Genomic DNA, 21,606 nt, shown 5'->3' with positions numbered 1-21,606 from the left:
CATTCACGAATGCATAACATAAACAATACAAGTTCTGAAATGTAAATAAACAGGAACGCATCACACAGTGAAAGAAAGTAAGGCAAGGTTCAAATCTCACAAAGATAAAATCTGTCAAAACTAGTTCGAAACTCACATTTCATGTAAAAACTATTCAATTCTATTAAAAGAAATTGTGTAAAAACTATTCAATTCTATTAAAAGAAATTGTAAAATCTAGCTAGAAACTATGAACTCAAATTAGAAACTCAATAAATCATTCACAATCAAGAACTAAAAATAGTAGACAAGTAATCATGCAAAACCTGGAAAACTCAACTAAGAACCTCAATGTATGGACCTAAACAAGTTTGAAACTATAAAAGGAAGTTAAGAGAAGTGGATAGAAACTCACTATCTAAAAACAACAAATAACTAAGAATCTCACTATCAAATCTGAAACAGAATACTAAAACAGGATAGAAACTAAAACTACTACTCTTGAAACAGCAAAGATATTTTATAAAAGCAAAATAAAACTGAAATCTCTTAAAACAGTAAAAGAAACTAGCTATGAAATAGAATAAGAAACCTCATGAGCTTCTTTCACCGTCTTTCCATCCTTTTTCTTTCTCCAATTATATCCATACTTTCTAAAGTACCTCAAAGCCTTTCTATGAAATAGAAAAAGTGTACCACCTGAAATTATGAAGTAAAATTCAAAGCTTTTATGTCTTCGTAAAGTCAAATTAATGATAGAAATATGATTAGAAGGTAAAAGATAGGGTGAAAATAACAAGTTATAAGAAAACAACAAAATACTAATAATAACATCCTAAATCCTAATGAATTGTGATGATTATGCAATAACTACACAAGGTGCGTTTTTGCTACCAAGCTTCATGAATTTTTTTGAATAATGTGCCTTTATTCCTTAAACTCCTTAAACTGAAATAAAAGACCTATTGGAACATGAATACATTATGTTCAGATAAAGAAAAATTAAAAAACTTCATACAGTTTTAACCTTTTATACACTTCCACTGATTTCCTTTTATACACTTTAAACCTTTTATAAAGAAAATCTTATTCTGCTTTTCTTTAATTTTTTAAAACTGAAAGGAAAAAAATAAACATTTAAACTATAGAAAGTTATTTATTTTTCAATTAAGTTTTTATTTTCTTAAAAATTCATTCAATTTAATCATGTATTAGTTGATAGTATTTTATACTTATTTATTTATTTACTATTATTCAAGTAAAAAAATAACACATAGTTGTAATACTATGTAGTATGTACCGCATGCAAAAAAAAAAGCTAGAAACTCAGTCAAAATCAAAAGCTCGTTAGTAAAAATTATAAATAAAAGAACTTATTAGTTAAAATCCTTAAATTGAAATGACAGTGAACTAACTCTCAACACAATAAAATCCTAGTTTCTTTTTTAATGGAATAGAATTCACAGAACAATTATTAATCTCCACTGTATCTAGGAATTAAAATGAGAATTATAGTTTTTACTAAGTTAGAATTAATCAAAATTATAATTACCCTAAAATAATAGCTAAAATCATTGTATTAACACATTTACAAAATCAAGAATTTTACTCTGTAAATCAAAAATGTCATAAAAACAATAAATTAGACCCTAAACACAACTTAATAAAAAAAATACAATTAGCTTAGAAAGATCTGAAATTAATTTATTTTTCTCAATTATCACGCTTAAAAACTCTCTGAATTATTTTAAATTTATTTATTTGCCTTGTGTTTACAAGCCAGTAGAACGCATAGAAAACACCATAATTATTTACACCACTTTGAAAAAAAATAGTGAGAAACATGAATTAGACATTTTGGTGGGAAATAATATAGTAAGTAAAATTAAGTATCGTGGCAGATTGTATAAAATTTAGCACTAGTTGTATAAAATCATGGACATGACATGAGTACAAAGAAACAGTACTTAGTTAGACTTAAAAAGTACATAAACTTTAAAATTCTCAACACCATAACCAATTAACTTCAAAGCTCGAGAATTCATAGTGTCAAACTTTAACTCTTTGCATGATTCATATAACCCTTCAAAAACTTAGCACCTTAGATGTGATGGTCTAAAAGCTCATTATGATTGTTAAAATCAGGCAAATCCAATAACCATCAACTTACAAGATCCCAATGTTGGCACCCTAGATGGTCTAACCTCCGTAGCCTATGTAGACATCCTAATCTCTAATTCTTTCAATTTTCCAGTGTTATAGTGGTGTGTTAAGTATTGTTTGTGAGTGTCCAAAGCTATTGTAATTTTTGTAACTTTCTATAGCATGAATTAAACTTAAACAGTTAAACTTGTTCACCACTTGAGGTTCTTATTATTTTTTTCTGCAAAGTCTTATCTATAAGGGAAGGTCCAAACATTATAATTAGAAGTTGTTTGCACACAGGTGACAACCATAAGTGATTTGTGTACTCACTATAAACAAAAGTGACTTGTGTAATAAACCAGCAACAACAAGGTGAACCAGTGATACGACAACCACTGCATGACAGATAAAAGCAGAAAGAAAGCCAACCCAACCCCCCCAACCCCACACATTGGAAAACATTTACCTAAAAGAAAACAACTCCCAAACTGCAAAGAACGGCAAAGTCAACCAAACAGACATCTGAAATTAAAACAAGAACGGTAAAGAAAAGAGAAAAGATAAGAGATAAGCGAGAAAAAACCTGCAAGGCGTTGACGAAACCATGGAGGCCTCGTCGTAGGTCATGGCGGAGTTGAGCGGTGCGGCGGTTGGGCGCTCATACTCCATTGCTGCAACGGAACCGAAAACGCACGCTGAGAAGATACGCGACGAATGAAATTGCGAAAAGGAAAAAGAAAATGCATCCGAAATGCCATTGGTGAAGTCAATCAAACAAACACAGACCTCAAATTAAAGCAAGAACGGCAAAGAAGAAAAAATAAGAGATAAGAGAGAGGAAACTTGCAAGGCGTTGACGAAGCTCTTGCTGCGCTCCATGGAGGCCTCGTCGTAGTCATGGCGAGTTGAGCGGTGCGGCGGTTGGGCGCTCAAACTCCATTGCTGCAACGGAAACGCACGCTGAGAAGAACGATGCTCTGATGAGTGCATAATGAATGCGAATTGAGAACTGAAGAGAGAGAAAAGAAAACTCAAAGAGAAAAAGGAAAACAGTTACCGTGAGGTGGCAAGTGATGTGTGAGTGGGAGCTTATTTAATGCACTGCCACGTGACATTATGTTGGCGCCACCTCTATTAACCTTTCACGGTGAAAAGACATCACTACCCTCTCGGTTGCCTTTTAGATTCGCTAGCCTCATTGGTCGACCGTCCAACCCTCTCGGTTGCCTTTTAGATTCGCTAGCCTCATTGGTTGACCGTCCAATGAATTTTTTTTCTTATACCTTATATTCATTTTAATTTTAAATATTTTACAAACTAAAACAGATTTTATATTTAAACATAAATTTAATCATTCAATTATTTTCTAAATGTGACAGACTATTTTGTGTAAAAAAAATATTTATTATTAAAATGTTAAATTTTATAGTTTGATCACTGTAACATCCCAAAATACAGTAATCACTATAATTCAGAATTAATTACAATTAACAGTAATCACAAACAGTCTTTGCATTAAAACAGGATTAAAAGCCTAACGGCATCAGTACATAGGACGCGTATATACGCATACAATGAAACCAAGAGTGAACGCTCTTAAATACATAAACTAACGAGCACCAAAATACATCAGAGATGAATAAGGCGAACGGCCTTACAAAATAGGTGGCCGAACGTTATAACTATGCTAACATATACAGCCTAACTACAACGAGCACTCTAAGGCTCGGCCTTTACTTCAACTTCAACCAGATTGGAGTCGTCCAAATTTTCTTCTTCCAGCATTGCTTCAAGGGATGCACCACCATCTGCTCACATCCACAACGGATGATCATTGCATTTGACAAGACGGAGTATACATGTACAAGAGACAACACAATGGAAATGCAAGGGTAAGCTTATAATATTTAATTTATACAATCAACACATACAGTTACATTTCTAAACACACATACAGCATGTAATTCATCAAATAATAATCATATAAAGGTATATAATAAGACCGACCGTCCGGACTGTATGAACCATGTAGTTACAGGCGTCCTTGCACCCGAGTGGTGTAGTAACTGGGTAACACCAAACAGCTGCCACTCGAGGTAAGTCCGTTCTTACGTCGCCCATGTTAACTTATGGACTAAGGACCTCCTGCCATTCCCACGCATGACTACCCCCTTCTACTTGAAGAGGTGTATCACGGAATATCAGGATGGACCAAGCCAGCATTAACTAACCACAGTCATACCTTACCAATTCAATATTCAATCATATAAGAGACGTTCCTCCCTGGAACGCTCGTAAAAATCCAATTCCAATAATTCGTTCAACATATCATTCGTCCACATTAAACATTTCTCATTTTCACATTTTCATTCTGTGTTCCACTCTCTTAACATTAACGTCATGCATTCTTTACTCAAATAAAACGAACTTATTACAGAACTTTGATTTCACGTTTCTGAACAAAAGAAACGAACTCTTATTCACTGATGGACATTAAGAATTCTTAAAGAATTTAGATGAGATTGAATTTAGAAGTTCAGAATAATACTTAGAAGATGTTGAGTACAAGAACTTTAGGTTGAATCAAAAGAAATAATTATCTTACAGAATAACTTAGATAAATAACCAGAATATTTAAAGTACAGAAAAACTCTTACTGTCAATGAATGAACGTTCAGAAATTTACTTTGGACGAACGTCAATTACGTTCGCTCAGAATTCAATAATAAGGACGAGCGTTCAGTTAGAAACCGAACCTGCTGTGGACGAACGCTAGGTCAATGACCAAGCACGAATCAGCACTAACGCTGGTTATAACCCAAGCGCTTTATAGGACGAGCGTTTCGGTATAGGACCGAACGCCAACTTTGGACGAACGTTCAGTATAAGGACGAACGCTCTCTAGAACTAACGTTCGACATAAGGTCGAACAACAATAAGGACGAACGCTCGACATGAGGCCGAACGCCATTGAGGACGAACGCTCGACTTAAGACCGAACGTCACTTATTTATAAAGTTTTAAATCTTGATCTATACTGAGCAGACGAACGATCATTCACTCAATTGGGGATATTGATCAATTGGCGGGACGCTCGTTCTCGAGCAGAATTCATTCCAAATGAATGAATCCAATCTAAGTATGTAACCAAAAACCGAACGGTCTAAGACCGTACAGTGACGAACGTCCTTTTAGCAACAGAGAAGGATTAGAAAATTTAGATTTTTCACACTTAGCAGAATTTTCCAGATTTCCATTTCCAACTTTATTACTTCCATTTCAGGTTTAATCCCTTTCAAACATCATCAATCATGCAGATTTCAACATTAAAATCATTCCAACCACACAATAGCCATTCTCCATCATCCATAATCAACTCAACATGCATTTAAAAACAAATTAACATCAAATATAATTCATACAAGCCGTATCAGTTCATGACATATCATCCAAACCAGAATGCATATCAGATATCAGTGATCATTCTAACAACTCAACTTCCATATTTTCACACATGCAAACAAACCAGAAATCATATTCATATCAGTAAACGTTTCTAAATACTCAAAATCATGCTTTCCATACATGCATCTCAGTCATAAAATCAAACAGTATAAATTAAAACATATAAACTTCCCTAACCGGATTGAAATTCAAGCTTGTTCTAGATGTATAAATGGCTTCGTCCAACTACGTTTTGCTTAGGATCTGACTCTTCCAGAACCAAATCTAACCACAGATTACAAACTCTTAGAATACCAGTTGCATGCAACTAAAACTCTATTTTTTCCAGAACCTAAGGACGAAACTACGAAAGGGACTCACCAGTGTCAGTCTTTGAAGCTGTTCGGACAATGGATAGCTCTTAGTGCCGTGGTTGTTCCTTCGGTGCTGAAAACGCGATTGGAGAGAAGAAACGTAGGATTAAGCAGCAGAGAGAAGTTTAGGGTTTTTAGAGAGAAGTTGGAGAAGATGAAAGGGTGAGTTCAGAGGTTGAAGATGAGTCGTGCAAGTGAGAGAGAGTTTTCGAAAAGTCTGGTTTTGGTTAAACCAACGTTCAATTGGAAGAACGTGTCACAGGTTGCCATGCACACCAAACTCTGATTTAGAGGATTCCAACGTGACAAGTGGCGTGTGTGCATGAGAGTTTAGTGCGTTTTTAATGTTTCAGAGAATGATGAGCGTGGTGCTTCGTGCACGTCAGACAGAATTTTGATCAGATTAGGGAGTGGGTTTTAAATGGCTGGAATGAGGTGGCAAGCATTAAGGGTGAGGTGCCAGGATTAATTTAAGCTAATATAAGGATCTCACATTCTCCCTATCTACAAAAATTTCGTCCGAAAATTAGAAATTACCCGTGAATAAGTAGTGTGGATATAAGTTCCTCATTGCACTCTCTACTTCCCACGTTGAATCTCCGTCTTTTCGTCCCATTACAATCTTTACCAACGGATGTCTTTTCCTTTATGCAGCTTGGTACGTTCATCTTCAATGCGGACTGGTTGTAGTTCCAATGTTCTGTCTTGGCGCAGTTGGATGTTTTCAGCTCCAAGACATGAGAAGGATTAGATATGTATCTCCTAAGCTGAGACACATGGAAGACCGGATGTAAATTTGATAATTGAGGAGGTAACGCGAGTTCATAGGCTACTGGTCCAATCTTCTTTAAAATCTGATACGGTCCTATGAACTTGGGAGACAGCTTCTTTGGACGAACAACTCTCCACTCCAGTGATTGGATTCAGTCTCAAGAATACGTGATCTCCTGCAGCAAACTCCAAAGGCCTCCTTCTTCTATCCGCATAAGATTTCTGCCTGCTCAGGGACGTCTTCAATCTGTCTTGATCAATTAACCTTCTCGGTTGTTTGCTGGATGAGTTCAGGTCCAGTATTACGTTCTCCCTTCCTGGAACCAGCAAAGTGGCGTTCTGCACTTCCTCCCATAGAGAGCTTCAAACGGCGCCATTCCAATGCTAGATTGGAAACTATTGTTGTAGTGAACTCCACCAGTGGCAAGACCTCATCCCATGCGCCTAAGTGGTCTAGGACGCATGTCCTCAATAAATCTTCTAGTGTCTGGATGGTACGTCAGATTGGCCGTCAGTTTGCGGATGATATGCTGAACTCATCTGCAGCTTGCTTCCCAATCGCCCTTGCAGTGATTGCCAAAAACCGAGATGTAAATCTCGTGTCTCGGTCAGAAATGAGCTTGAGGGCACTATGAAGACGAACGATCTCCTTGATATACAAACTTAGCCAAATTCGTCATTGACATCTTCAAATTCACTGGTAGGAAGTGAGCGCTCTTCGTTAGTCTGTCCACGATCACCCAAATTGAGTCATGATTCCTCACTGTTCGTGGCAGGTGAGTCACAAAATCCATGGAGATGCTGTCCCACTTCCATTCTGGAATTTCCAGTGATTGAAGCAACCCTCCTGGACGTTGGTGTTCAGCCTTTGCACGTTGACAGGTCAAGCAAGATGCCACAAAGCGTGCAACATCACTCTTCATTCCAGGCCACCAAAACGATTTTCGTAGGTCTTGATACATCTTAGTCATGCCAGGGTGCATGCTAAGACGACTGTGATGAGCTTCCTCCAAAATAATCCGCTTCAGCTCGCCATCGTTGGGAATGCACGTCCTACCAAGGTAACGTAACATACCATCTGTTCCAGCATTAAACTCCTTAGCTTTGTCTGTACCGAGTGCATCAAAGATCTTCACCAATTCTTCATCCTCTCTTTGCTTCTTCCAAATTCTGTCAAACACATCACTGGAAATTCTAAGATTACAGCACCTTATCACATCCGCTCCTAGATCAAATTGTAATCTCAAATCCCTAAAACTCTCCACCAAATTAAACTCTTTCACCATCATAAACGAAACTTGCACTGCCTTCCTGCTCAGAGCGTCTGCCACTACATTGGCTTTCCCAGGGTGATACAGCAGTTCGAAATCATAATCTTTTAAAAACTCCAACCAACGTCTTTGCCTCATATTCAGCTCCCTCTGATCAAACAAATATTTGAGGCTCTTGTGATCACTAAAGACTTGAAATGTTGATCCGTATAGATAGTGCCTCCAAATCTTTAATGCGAACACAACTGCTGCTAACTCCAAATCGTGAGTGGGATAATTCTTTTCATGAATCTTCAACTGGCGAGACGCGTAAGCTACTGCACGTCTCTCTTGCATGAGCACACAGCCTAAACCATGGTGAGAAGCGTCACAGTATACTTCAAATGGCTTGGACGTGTCTGGGATAATTAAAACTGGGGCGCTCGTCAGTTTCGCCTTCAGCTCCTGGAACCGTTCCTCACACTCATCAGTCCAAGCGAATGGATGATCCTTTCTAGTCAACTGAGTAAGTGGAGCCACTATCTTGGCGAACCCCTCTATGAAACGTCTGTAATAGCCTGCTAGTCCCACAAAACTCCTCACTTCTGTGACTGAACGAGGGCTCTTCCAATCCAACACTGCTCTCACCTTAGAGGGATCCACTGAAATGCCTTCAGCCGAGATCACATGTCCCAAAAACTGCACCTCCTTTAACCAGAATTCACACTTTGACAGCTTTGCGTACAACTCTTTCTCCCTCAATACGGTTAGTACTGTTCTCAAATGCTCCTCATGTTCGGCATTGCTTTTGGAGTAGATGAGAATATCATCTATAAACACAACTACAAACTTATCCAAATAGGGTCTGAATATCCGGTTCATGTAATCCATGAAGATGGCTGGAGCGTTCGTTACTCCGAATGGCATGACCACGTACTCATAATGTCCATAACGTGATCTAAATGCTGTCTTCTGGATGTCGTCCTCCTTAACCCTTATTTGGTGATATCCTGAACGCAAATCAATTTTTGAAAATACCGTTGCTCCATGCAGCTGATCCAGCAAATCGTCTATCCTTGGCAACGGGTATTTGTTCTTGATGGTCAGCTTATTTAATTGCCTGTAGTCTATACATAACCGAGAGCTACCATCTTTCTTTTTCACCAAGAGTACAGGAGCTCCCCATGGTGATACACTTGGTCTGATGAATTGCTTCTCCATAAGTTCTTCAATCTGTTTCTTAAGCTCGGTCAATTCTGCAGGCGCCATCCGGTAAGGTTGAACAGATATAGGTGCAGCTGTTGTCACCAAATCAATGGTGAATTCAATCTCTCTAACAGGAGGCAATCCTGGTATCTCTTCTGGAAATACGTCCAGAAATTCATTCACAACCGTGCTCTCAATACTGCTCCCCTTGTACATCCGTGCTTCTGTCAACCCCCTTAACTCCTTATCTTCATGCGTCATGATGAGAAAACAGCTTGCACCTTCCATTATATCCTCTTTCAATTGACCGAAAGTTACACCCAAGTATTCTTCATCCTCTTCAGGAAACACTAATTCCTTCTTGCCACATCAATAATAATATGGTTGGCAGCTAGCCAATCCATTCCTAGAATTATCTCCAAGTCCTTCAAAGGTAAACAGATTAAATTCACCTTATAACTATGCCCCTCTACCACAATAGGACATCTAATGCATACGGTAGATGTCCTAAGCTCTCCAGCCGCTGGTGTTGATACCACCAATTCAAACTGCATATCTCTCTCCACTATTCCCAGCTTTTCAACACACGCCTTCGAGATGAAGGAGTGCGTCGCCCCCGAATCAAACAGCACACAACATTGCATTCCATATAACAAGCAAGTACTGGTGATAAGTGTACCTGAACTTGCTGCTTCCGCACCAGTAATTGCGTACACACGCCCAGTAGCTTGGGCTCGACCACCCCTTCCTTGCTGATTTCTCCTGCGTTTGGCGGCCTCATGACTGCTCTCCCACCAGAGTTGCACTCATTCGTTCCATGTCCACTTCTTCCGCAACGAGTACAAGATTTTCCTCTCGCCAACTGAGGGCATGATGAACGGTAGTGTGGCCCTCCACACTGAAAACAAGTGATACTACCTTGCTGTCCAGACTGTCCAGCAGGAATCAAGGCTTGAGATCCACTTGTGTTGGCTGCTGGACGAGCGTAAGGGGATCCTCTCTGATTCACATTCCCCCTTGAGACAATTGGCCCCCTTACTGTTTGCTGTTTCTTGTACGTTCTGCCTCTGCCAAATTCTTCTCTAACACCTTAGCTCTTTCCACCATAGCAGGGAATGTTCGGATACACAAGCTGGAAATTACAACCTTCAAATCACTGCGCAAACCGTTTTCAAATTTTCTGCACTGCCACTCCTCACTAGTGGCCATTGTATTGAATCTGACAAGGTGTTTAAACTTATTGGTGTATTCTGATACAGACATTCCACCTTGAACCAGTTGTAAAAACTCCACCTCCTTTGCAAACTTTACGCTGTCAGGGAAATATTCCTCATAAAACTTATTACGGAATACTTCCCAAGTAACAGGGCGGTGAGCGTCTACCAGTATGGCCCTTGTGCTCGTCCACCAATGGCTTGCTTCTCCAGTTAATAAGTATTCTGTATACGCCAACCTGTTCTCATCCGGACACCTTTTGGCGTTAAAAATCCTCTCCATATCCCTCAGCCACTGATCAGCCTCATCAGGGAGGCACTTCCCACTGAACTTAGCTGGTGATGCTGCAGAAAGCTCTCCAAACTCCACTCGGCAGCAGGTTGAGCAGCGTTTGAAGAAGATGCTCCAGGCGACCTCTAGTTGCAGCCAAGATTTCCATCAACTGCCTTTGCGTGTTTTCAGAATTGACACGCGAGGCCTCCAAACCTTGCATAGCAGCTTGGTTTTGCTGCATCAGGGTGGCGTTTTTGCTCCAGCAACGTGGTATTTGGTTGATGCAATCTTTCCACCACGGTTTCCACAATCTAGTGTTGTTGGACGTTTCGGACTCATTCGGTTGAGGAGGAGGAGGAAGTCTAGGTGCCATTTGTTCTCTGGATGCAGAGAAAAACAAAACGAGCATTAGTTATGTCCAAGAGTTAAAACAATAATAACTCATTAAACATGCAATAAGCACACAGCAAAACACAGTGCACTCATAACCCTACAGTGTCCTTAGAAGAACAAAACTGCTCTGATACCACTAATGTAACATCCCAAAATACAGTAATCACTATAATTCAGAATTAATTACAATTAACAGTAATCACAAACAGTCTTTGCATTTAAAACAGGATTAAAGCCTAACGGCATCAGTACAAGGACGCGTAAACGCATACATATACCAATGAAACAAGAAACGCTCTAAATACATAAACTAACGAGCACCAAAATACATCAGAGATGAATAAGGCGAACGGCCTTACAAAATAGGTGGCCGAACGTTATAACTATGCTAACATATACAGCCTAAATACAAACGAGCACTCTAAGGCTCGGCCTTTACTTCAACTTCAACCAGATTGGAGTCGTCCAAATTTTCTTCTTCCAGCATTGCTTCAAGGGATGCACCACCATCTGCTCACATCCACAACGGATGATCATTGCATTTGACAAGACGGAGTATACATGTACAAGAGACAACACAATGGAAATGCAAGGGTAAGCTTATAATATTTAATTTATACAATCAACACATACAGTTACATTTCTAAACACACATACAGCATGTAATTCATCAAATAATAATCATATAAAGGTATATAATAAGACCGACCGTCCGGACTGTATGAACCATGTAGTTACAGGCGTCCTTGCACCCGAGTGGTGTAGTAACTGGGTAACACCAAACAGCTGCCACTCGAGGTAAGTCCGTTCTTACGTCGCCCATGTTAACTTATGGACTAAGGACCTCCTGCCATTCCCACGCATGACTACCCCCTTCTACTTGAAGAGGTGTATCACGGAATATCAGGATGGACCAAGCCAGCATTAACTAACCACAGTCATACCTTACCAATTCAATATTCAATCATATAAGAGACGTTCCTCCCTGGAACGCTCGTAAAAATCCAATTCCAATAATTCGTTCAACATATCATTCGTCCACATTAAACATTTCTCATTTTCACATTTCATTCTGTGTTCCACTCTCTTAACATTAACGTCATGCATTCTTTACTCAAATAAAACGAACTTATTACAGAACTTTGATTTCACGTTTCTGAACAAAAGAAACGAACTCTTATTCACTGATGGACATTAAGAATTCTTAAAGAATTTAGATGAGATTGAATTTAGAAGTTCAGAATAATACTTAGAAGATGTTGAGTACAAGAACTTTAGGTTGAATCAAAAGAAATAATTATCTTACAGAATAACTTAGATAAATAACCAGAATATTTAAAGTACAGAAAACAACTCTTACTGTCAATGAATGAACGTTCAGAAATTTACTTTGGACGAACGTCAATTACGTTCGCTCAGAATTCAATAATAAGGACGAGCGTTCAGTTAGAAACCGAACCCTGCTGTGGACGAACGCTAGGTCAATGACCAAGCACGAATCAGCACTAACGCTGGTTATAACCCAAGCGCTTTATAGGACGAGCGTTTCGGTATAGGACCGAACGCCAACTTTGGACGAACGTTCAGTATAAGGACGAACGCTCTCTAGAACTAACGTTCGACATAAGGTCGAACAACAATAAGGACGAACGCTCGACATGAGGCCGAACGCCATTGAGGACGAACGCTCGACTTAAGACCGAACGTCACTTATTTATAAAGTTTTAAATCTTGATCTATACTGAGCAGAACGAACGCTCATTCACTCAATTGGGGGACGCTCGTTCTCGAGCAGAATTCATTCCAAATGAATGAATTCCAATCTAAGTCATGTTAACCAAAAACCGAACGGTCTAAGACCGTACAGTGACGAACGTCCTTTTAGCAACAGAGAAGGATTAGAAAATTTAGATTTTTCACACTTAGCAGAATTTTTCCAGATTTCCATTTTCCAACTTTATACTTCCATTTCAGGTTTAATTCCCTTCAAACATCATCATCATGCAGATTTCAACATTTAAAATCATTCCAACCACACAATAGCCATTCTCCATTCATCCATAATCAACTCAACATGCATTTAAAACAAATTCAACATCAAATATAATTCATACAAGCCGTATCAGTTCATGACAGATTCATCCAAACCAGAATGCATATCAGATATCAGTGATCATTTCTAACAACTCAACTTCATATTTTTCACACATGCAAAACAAACCAGAAATCATATTCCATATCAGTAAACGTTTCTAAATACTCAAACATCATGCTTTCCATACATGCATCTCAGATCATAAATCAAACAGTATAAATTAAACATATAAACTTCCCTTACCCGGATTGAAATTCAAGCTTGTTCTAGATGTATAAAATGGCTTCGTCCAACTACGTTTTGCTTAGGATTCTTGACTCTTCCAGAACCAAATCTAACCACAGATTACAGAACTCTTAGAATACCAGTTTGCATGCAACTAAAACTCTATTTTTCCAGAACCTAAGGACGAACTACGAAAGGGACTCACCAGTGTCAGTCTTTGAAGCTGTTCGGTCCAATGGATAGCTCTTAGTGCAGTGGTTGTTCCTACGGTGCTGAAAACGCGATTGGAGAAGAAACGTAAGGATTACAGCAGAGAGAAGTTTAGGGTTTTTAGAGAGAAGTTGGAGAAGATGAAAGGGTGAGTTCAGAGGTTGAAGATGAGTTCGTGCAAGTGAGAGAGAGTTTTCGAAAAGTCTGGTTTTGGTTAAACCAACGTTCAATTGGAAGAACGTGTCACAGGTTGCCACATGCACACCAAACTCTGATTTAGAGGATTCCAACGTGACAAGTGGCGTGTGTGCATGCAGAGTTTAGTGCGTTTTAATGTTTCAGAGAATGATGAGCGTGGTGCTTCGTGCACGTCAGACAGAATTTTGATCAGATTAGGAAGTGGGTTTTAAATGGCTGGGAATGAGGTGGCAAGCATTAAGGGTGAGGTGCCAGGATTAATTTAAGCTAATTATTAAGGATCTCACATTCTCCCTATCTACAAAAATTTTCGTCCTCGAAAATTTAGAAATTACCCGTGAATAGGTGTGGATATAAGTTCCTCATTGCACTCTCTACTTCCCACGTTGAATCTCCAGTCTTTTCGTCCCATACAATCTTTACCAAACGGATGTCTTTTCCTTTATGCAGCTTGGTACGTTCATCTTCAATGCGGACTGGTTGTAGTTCCAATGTTCTGTCTTGGCGCAGTTGGATGTTTTCCAGCTCCAAGACATGAGAAGGATTAGATATGTATCTCCTAAGCTGAGACACATGGAAGACCGGATGTAAATTTGATAATTGAGGAGGTAACGCGAGTTCATAGGCTACTGGTCCAATCTTCTTTAAAATCTGATACGGTCCTATGAACTTGGGAGACAGCTTCTTTGGACGAACAACTCTTCCCACTCCAGTGATTGGATTCAGTCTCAAGAATACGTGATCTCCTGCAGCAAACTCCAAAGGCCTCCTTCTTCTATCCGCATAAGATTTCTGCCTGCTCAGGGACGTCTTCAATCTGTCTTGGATCAACTTAACCTTCTCGGTTGTTTGCTGGATGAGTTCAGGTCCAGTTATTACGTTCTCCCCTTCCTGGAACCAGCAAAGTGGCGTTCTGCACTTCCTCCCATAGAGAGCTTCAAACGGCGCCATTCCAATGCTAGATTGGAAACTATTGTTGTATGTGAACTCCACCAGTGGCAAGACCTCATCCCATGCGCCTAAGTGGTCTAGGACGCATGTCCTCAATAAATCTTCTAGTGTCTGGATGGTACGTTCAGATTGGCCGTCAGTTTGCGGATGATATGCTGAACTCATCTGCAGCTTGCTTCCCAATTCGCCTTGCAGTGATTGCCAAAACCGAGATGTAAATCTCGTGTCTCGGTCAGAAATGATGCTTGAGGGCACTCCATGAAGACGAACGATCTCCTTGATATACAACTTAGCCAAATTCGTCATTGACATCTTCAAATTCACTGGTAGGAAGTGAGCGCTCTTCGTTAGTCTGTCCACGATCACCCAAATTGAGTCATGATTCCTCACTGTTCGTGGCAGGTGAGTCACAAAATCCATGGAGATGCTGTCCCACTTCCATTCTGGAATTTCCAGTGATTGAAGCAACCCTCCTGGACGTTGGTGTTCAGCCTTTGCACGTTGACAGGTCAAGCAAGATGCCACAAAGCGTGCAACATCACTCTTCATTCCAGGCCACCAAAACGATTTTCGTAGGTCTTGATACATCTTAGTCATGCCAGGGTGCATGCTAAGACGACTGTGATGAGCTTCCTCCAAAATAATCCGCTTCAGCTCGCCATCGTTGGGAATGCACGTCCTACCAAGGTAACGTAACATACCATCTGTTCCAGCATTAAACTCCTTAGCTTTGTCTGTACCGAGTGCATCAAAGATCTTCACCAATTCTTCATCCTCTCTTTGCTTCTTCCAAATTCTGTCAAACACATCACTGGAAATTCTAAGATTACAGCACCTTATCACATCCGCTCCTAGATCAAATTGTAATCTCAAATCCCTAAAACTCTCCACCAAATTAAACTCTTTCACCATCATAAACGAAACTTGCACTGCCTTCCTGCTCAGAGCGTCTGCCACTACATTGGCTTTCCCAGGGTGATACAGCAGTTCGAAATCATAATCTTTTAAAAACTCCAACCAACGTCTTTGCCTCATATTCAGCTCCCTCTGATCAAAAATATTTGAGGCTCTTGTGATCACTAAAGACTTGAAATGTTGATCCGTATAGATAGTGCCTCCAAATCTTTAATGCGAACACAACTGCTGCTAACTCCAAATCGTGAGTGGGATAATTCTTTTCATGAATCTTCAACTGGCGAGACGCGTAAGCTACTGCACGTCTCTCTTGCATGAGCACACAGCCTAAACCATGGTGAGAAGCGTCACAGTATACTTCAAATGGCTTGGACGTGTCTGGGATAATTAAAACTGGGGCGCTCGTCAGTTTCGCCTTCAGCTCCTGGAACCGTTCCTCACACTCATCAGTCCAAGCGAATGGATGATCCTTTCTAGTCAACTGAGTAAGTGGAGCCACTATCTTGGCGAACCCCTCTATGAAACGTCTGTAATAGCCTGCTAGTCCCACAAAACTCCTCACTTCTGTGACTGAACGAGGGCTCTTCCAATCCAACACTGCTCTCACCTTAGAGGGATCCACTGAAATGCCTTCAGCCGAGATCACATGTCCCAAAAACTGCACCTCCTTTAACCAGAATTCACACTTTGACAGCTTTGCGTACAACTCTTTCTCCCTCAATACGGTTAGTACTGTTCTCAAATGCTCCTCATGTTCGGCATTGGTTTTGGAGTAGATGAGAATATCATCTATAAACACAACTACAAACTTATCCAAATAGGGTCTGAATATCCGGTTCATGTAATCCATGAAGATGGCTGGAGCGTTCGTTACTCCAAATGGCATGACCACGTACTCATAATGTCCATAACGTGATCTAAATGCTGTCTTCTGGATGTCGTCCTCCTTAACCCTTATTTGGTGATATCCTGAACGCAAATCGATTTTTGAAAATACCGTTGCTCCATGCAGCTGATCCAGCAAATCATCTATCCTTGGCAACGGGTATTTGTTCTTGATGGTCAGCTTATTTAATTTCCTGTAGTCTATACATAACCGAGAGCTACCATCTTTCTTTTTCACCAAGAGTACAGGAGCTCCCCATGGTGATACACTTGGTCTGATGAATTGCTTCTCCATAAGTTCTTCAATCTGTTTCTTAAGCTCGGTCAATTCTACAGGCGCCATCCGGTAAGGTTGAACAGATATAGGTGCAGCTGTTGTCACCAAATCAATGGTGAATTCAATCTCTCTAACAGGAGGCAATCCTGGTATCTCTTCTGGAAATACGTCCAGAAATTCATTCACAACCGTGCTCTCAATACTGCTCCCCTTGTACATCCGTGCTTCTGTCAACCCCCTTAACTCCTTATCTTCATGCGTCATGATGAAAACAGCTTGCACCTTCCATTATATCCTCTTTCAATTGACCGAAAGTTACACCCAAGTATTCTTCATCCTCTTCAGGAAACACTAATTCCTTCTTGCCACAATCAATAATAATATGGTTGGCAGCTAGCCAATCCATTCCTAGAATTATCTCCAAGTCCTTCAAAGGTAAACAGATTAAATTCACCTTATAACTATGCCCCTCTACCACAATAGGACATCTAATGCATACGGTAGATGTCCTAAGCTCTCCAGCCGCTGGTGTAGATACCACCAATTCAAACTGCATATCTCTCTCCACTATTCCCAGCTTTTCAACACACGCCTTCGAGATGAAGGAGTGCGTCGCCCCCGAATCAAACAGCACACAACATTGCATTCCATATAACAAGCAAGTACTGGTGATAAGTGTACCTGAACTTGCTGCTTCCGCACCAGTAATTGCGTACACCCGCCCAGTAGCTTGGGCTCGACCACCCTTCCTTGCTGATTTCTCCCTGCGTTTGGCGGCCTCATGACTGCTCTCCCACCAGAGTTGCACTCATTCGTTCCATGTCCACTTCTTCCGCAACGAGTACAAGATTTTCCTCTCGCCAACTGAGGGCATGATGAACGGTAGTGTGGCCCTCCACACTGAAAACAAGTGATACTACCTTGCTGTCCAGACTGTCCAGCAGGAATCAAGGCTTGAGATCCACTTGTGTTGGCTGCTGGACGAGCGTAAGGGGATCCTCTCTGATTCACACCCCCTTGAGACAATTGGCCCCCTTACTGTTTGCTGTTTCTTGTACCGTTCTGCCTCTGCCAAATTCTCTCTAACACCTTAGCTCTTTCCACCATAGCAGGGAATGTTCGGATACACAAGCTGGAAATTACAACCTTCAAATCACTGCGCAAACCGTTTTCAAATTTTCTGCACTGCCACTCCTCACTAGTGGCCATTGTATTGAATCTGACAAGGTGTTTAAACTTATTGGTGTATTCTGATACAGACATTCCACCTTGAACCAGTTGTAAAAACTCCACCTCCTTTGCAAACTTTACGCTGTCAGGGAAATATTCCTCATAAAACTTATTACGGAATACTTCCCAAGTAACAGGGCGGTGAGCGTCTACCAGTATGGCCCTTGTGCTCGTCCACCAATGGCTTGCTTCTCCAGTTAATAAGTATTCTGTATACGCCAACCTGTTCTCATCCGGACACCTTTTGGCGTTAAAAATCCTCTCCATATCCCTCAGCCACTGATCAGCCTCATCAGGGAGGCACTTCCCACTGAACTTAGCTGGGTGATGTTGCAGAAAGCTCTCCAAACTCCACTCGGCAGTAGGTTGAGCAGCGTTTGAAGAAGATGCTCCAGGCGCACCTCTAGTTGCAGCCAAGATTTCCATCAACTGCCTTTGCGTGTTTTCAGAATTAACACGCGAGGCCTCCAAACCTTGCATAGCAGCTTGGTTTTGCTGCATCAGGGTGGCGTTTTGCTCCAGCAACGTGGTATTTTGTTGATGCAATCTTTCCACCACGGTTTCCAACAATCTAGTGTTGTTGGACGTTTCGGACTCATTCGGTTGAGGAGGAGGAGGAAGTCTAGGTGCCATTTGTTCTCTGGATGCAGAGAAAAACAAACGAGCATTAGTTATGTCCAAGAGTTAAAACAATAATAACTCATTAAACATGCAATAAGCACACAGCAAAACACAGTGCACTCATAACCCTACAGTGTCCTTAGAAGAACAAAACTGCTCTGATACCACTAATGTAACATCCCAAAATACAGTAATCACTATAATTCAGAATTAATTACAATTAACAGTAATCACAAACAGTCTTTGCATTAAAACAGGATTAAAAGCCTAACGGCATCAGTACATAGGACGCGTATATACGCATACAATGAAACCAAGAGTGAACGCTCTTAAATACATAAACTAACGAGCACCAAAATACATCAGAGATGAATAAGGCGAACGGCCTTACAAAATAGGTGGCCGAACGTTATAACTATGCTAACATATACAGCCTAACTACAACGAGCACTCTAAGGCTCGGCCTTTACTTCAACTTCAACCAGATTGGAGTCGTCCAAATTTTCTTCTTCCAGCATTGCTTCAAGGGATGCACCACCATCTGCTCACATCCACAACGGATGATCATTGCATTTGACAAGACGGAGTATACATGTACAAGAGACAACACAATGGAAATGCAAGGGTAAGCTTATAATATTTAATTTATACAATCAACACATACAGTTACATTTCTAAACACACATACAGCATGTAATTCATCAAATAATAATCATATAAAGGTATATAATAAGACCGACCGTCCGGACTGTATGAACCATGTAGTTACAGGCGTCCTTGCACCCGAGTGGTGTAGTAACTGGGTAACACCAAACAGCTGCCACTCGAGGTAAGTCCGTTCTTACGTCGCCCATGTTAACTTATGGACTAAGGACCTCCTGCCATTCCCACGCATGACTACCCCCTTCTACTTGAAGAGGTGTATCACGGAATATCAGGATGGACCAAGCCAGCATTAACTAACCACAGTCATACCTTACCAATTCAATATTCAATCATATAAGAGACGTTCCTCCCTGGAACGCTCGTAAAAATCCAATTCCAATAATTCGTTCAACATATCATTCGTCCACATTAAACATTTCTCATTTTCACATTTTCATTCTGTGTTCCACTCTCTTAACATTAACGTCATGCATTCTTTACTCAAATAAAACGAACTTATTACAGAACTTTGATTTCACGTTTCTGAACAAAAGAAACGAACTCTTATTCACTGATGGACATTAAGAATTCTTAAAGAATTTAGATGAGATTGAATTTAGAAGTTCAGAATAATACTTAGAAGATGTTGAGTACAAGAACTTTAGGTTGAATCAAAAGAAATAATTATCTTACAGAATAACTTAGATAAATAACCAGAATATTTAAAGTACAGAAACAACTCTTACTGTCAATGAATGAACGTTCAGAAATTTACTTTGGACGAACGTCAATTACGTTCGCTCAGAATTCAATAATAAGGACGAGCGTTCAGTTAGAAACCGAACCCTGCTGTGGACGAACGCTAGGTCAATGACCAAGCACGAATCAGCACTAACGCTGGTTATAACCCAAGCGCTTTATAGGACGAGCGTTTCGGTATAGGACCGAACGCCAACTTTGGACGAACGTTCAGTATAAGGACGAACGCTCTCTAGAACTAACGTTCGACATAAGGTCGAACAACAATAAGGACGAACGCTCGACATGAGGCCGAACGCCATTGAGGACGAACGCTCGACTTAAGACCGAACGTCACTTATTTATAAAGTTTTAAATCTTGATCTATACTGAGCAGAACGAACGCTCATTCACTCAATTGGGGGACGCTCGTTCTCGAGCAGAATTCATTCCAAATGAATGAATTCCAATCTAAGTCATGTTAACCAAAAACCGAACGGTCTAAGACCGTACAGTGACGAACGTCCTTTTAGCAACAGAGAAGGATTAGAAAATTTAGATTTTTCACACTTAGCAGAATTTTTCCAGATTTCCATTTTCCAACTTTATACTTCCATTTCAGGTTTAATTCCCTTCAAACATCATCATCATGCAGATTTCAACATTTAAAATCATTCCAACCACACAATAGCCATTCTCCATTCATCCATAATCAACTCAACATGCATTTAAAACAAATTCAACATCAAATATAATTCATACAAGCCGTATCAGTTTGCATGCTTAGGATTCTTGACTCTTCCAGAACCAAAATCTAACCACAGATTACAGAACTCTTAGAATACCAGTTTGCATGCAACTAAAACTCTATTTTTCCAGAACCTAAGGACGAACTACGAAAGGGACTCACCAGTGTCAGTCTTTGAAGCTGTTCGGTCCAATGGATAGCTCTTAGTGCAGTGGTTGTTCCTACGGTGCTGAAAACGCGATTGGAGAAGAAACGTAAGGATTACAGCAGAGAGAAGTTTAGGGTTTTTAGAGAGAAGTTGGAGAAGATGAAAGGGTGAGTTCAGAGGTTGAAGATGAGTTCGTGCAAGTGAGAGAGAGTTTTCGAAAAGTCTGGTTTTGGTTAAACCAACGTTCAATTGGAAGAACGTGTCACAGGTTGCCACATGCACACCAAACTCTGATTTAGAAGATTCCAACGTGACAAGTGGCGTGTGTGCATGCAGAGTTTAGTGCGTTTTAATGTTTCAGAGAATGATGAGCGTGGTGCTTCGTGCACGTCAGACAGAATTTTGATCAGATTAGGAAGTGGGTTTTAAATGGCTGGGAATGAGGTGGCAAGCATTAAGGGTGAGGTGCCAGGATTAATTTAAGCTAATTATTAAGGATCTCACAATCACTCATTATTTAAGTTAAATGATTTCATTTATTATTTAATTGTGTATAAAAATTTAAATGGTTGTCTTTATTTTTATTTCTCTAAATTTTATTTTTTGTTTTGAAAACTTCTAACATCCCATAAATACAGTAATAAACCATACAAATAGAATAATCACATTA

General features: G+C 40.1%; 1 long non-coding RNA gene across 1 annotated transcript; it reads right to left on the bottom strand.

Moving 5' to 3' along the window:
• Positions 1-235: 235 nt before the first annotated feature.
• Positions 236-3,359, bottom strand: LOC148197286 (uncharacterized). Its single transcript, XR_015780108.1, has 3 exons — positions 2,972-3,359; positions 2,708-2,795; positions 236-678 (listed from the first exon to the last, which is right to left on the bottom strand). It is a non-coding gene; the product is annotated as an uncharacterized LOC148197286 (long non-coding RNA).
• Between the last annotated feature and the right edge of the window lie 18,247 nt (positions 3,360-21,606).

The sequence above is a fragment of the Vigna umbellata genome, chromosome 6 (assembly GCF_029865625.1).
Source record: "Vigna umbellata cultivar VRB3 chromosome 6, Vumbellata_1.0, whole genome shotgun sequence".
Classification (NCBI taxonomy): domain Eukaryota; kingdom Viridiplantae; phylum Streptophyta; class Magnoliopsida; order Fabales; family Fabaceae; genus Vigna; species Vigna umbellata.
The sequence above is the reverse complement of the archived record's forward strand: the minus strand, read 5'-3'. Positions and strand labels throughout refer to the sequence as shown.